Below are 1,049 nucleotides of genomic sequence, written 5' to 3' on the forward strand. Positions count from 1 at the left end.
ACAGCACATACCTGGCAACAGCAGGTTTCTTCTGCTCTACCAGGGCTCACCTCTCTCCGGTGACCTCTGTATGTGGGTGCACTGGTCAATCAGGAAGCCACCAAAAAGCGGTGACCACTGCAGTGCCTGGTCCTTCCCGGCAGCAGTGCTGCTAACAACCATCGCTGGCAGGGTTTTACAGCCGCCAAGGAGGGCCTTCAGCTGTGGCGGCTGGCTGTACACCCACCAGGCAGCAGCCCCATGCCTTTTGCTCTTCCTGGGCATTTCTATTTCTCTAAGGGAAAAAAACCAAAAAAACCTTCAATAGCATCTACTGAAGGTGTGTAGTGTTTCCACTCCTGGGAGCCCAGCCAAACACCTGCAGGGTGAGGCTGTCGCTCACCTCTGGACACAGCCCCTGGCCTGTGTCTAACCCCCGCAGACATCCTGAATGACTAACAACTGATGCAAAGTGGAGGTGCTGTTGTATTTTTCAAGGTTTGCCTTGAGCAGTGGAAAATATTGCCTAGCTGCAGTAGAGAAAAGGCAGAATGAGCTGATGCCCTTGAGAGCTTAGGTTTTGAAAAAGCAAGGAAGAAGGAGGTTGTCCTCTCTGTAGGTACAGCAAGGAGAGAAAGGACAAAGGACTAGAAATGGCAGGATAACAGGAAAAACCTTCCTCAAATGCAATCCATTAAGCTTTGGAAAAAACCTTCTCCCGGCAGAGGGTGGGAAATGCATGCCCCAGAGGGAGCCTGAAAGCCAGCCTGGATAAATCCTCACACCTCTGTGGCGGTGCCCTCTGTGGCGCGTGGATCTGCATGTGCGACAAAAGCCTCCGCATGGGGATCTGCCATATCCATGTCATCCCAAAATGCCAGAGCCCCCGGTGGCTGGTCTGTGGGGCAATGGTGCCAGAAGGGATGTTGGGTTCTCACCCTAGAGGGCACGTGCCAAGGTGCTTTGGCTGGAGGATGGAGGCTGTCACAGCTTTGGGCACCATCCCATGATGGGAATCCCTGGGGAAGATGCAAGAGGCCAGCTCAGCCCTAGGAGAGCTCTTGGTCCAG

This window comes from Mesitornis unicolor, unplaced genomic scaffold, assembly GCF_000695765.1.
Source record: "Mesitornis unicolor isolate BGI_N332 unplaced genomic scaffold, ASM69576v1 scaffold22552, whole genome shotgun sequence".
Taxonomy (NCBI): domain Eukaryota; kingdom Metazoa; phylum Chordata; class Aves; order Mesitornithiformes; family Mesitornithidae; genus Mesitornis; species Mesitornis unicolor.